The sequence below is a fragment of the Notothenia coriiceps genome, unplaced genomic scaffold (genome assembly GCF_000735185.1).
Source record: "Notothenia coriiceps isolate Sejong01 unplaced genomic scaffold, NC01 NC01_scaffold00000339, whole genome shotgun sequence".
NCBI lineage: Eukaryota > Metazoa > Chordata > Actinopteri > Perciformes > Nototheniidae > Notothenia > Notothenia coriiceps.
The window spans coordinates 17,383,325-17,383,782 of NW_011333040.1; the positions used below are offsets into that span (position 1 = coordinate 17,383,325).

General features: G+C 42.8%; 1 protein-coding gene across 1 annotated transcript in view; it reads left to right on the forward strand.

Moving 5' to 3' along the window:
- Positions 1 to 458, forward strand: part of rmdn1 (regulator of microtubule dynamics 1) — a 3,882-nt gene that overhangs the window by 2,697 nt on the left and 727 nt on the right. The window lies entirely within an intron of this gene.

Below are 458 nucleotides of genomic sequence, written 5' to 3' on the forward strand. Positions count from 1 at the left end.
TATGAAGAGGTGAGTACTGCTCTAGTTACACCGCTGCTCATCTGTATTGTGACTAGGGTTGCAAAATTCCAGGAATTTATGGGAATAAACTGGGAATTTTCAAAATTGAAGGTTGGCTCTTCATAGGGAACTTAAATATAGTTGGGGAAAGTATATTTTAGCATAATCTTGACTTAAACAAACAGATGCCATTCAAGTACACTTGAATATCCATGCCATAGCACACTGCACACATGGCTATTGAGACCACACAAAAGTTCGCAACAGGCTCACAAATGTGAGAGTGGAAAAACTGGTTGGCATTCGGGCAAACCTAAGGCTCTCTGAGCCGGACACAGAGCCATCCTCAACAAGGCTGGACAGTGACACTGAAGAGGAAGAGGAAGAGTTGGATGTTGATGAGGCCCAGGAAGAGACAATCGACTGAAAGGCTTTAGCAAAAATGAAGAGGATTGCTT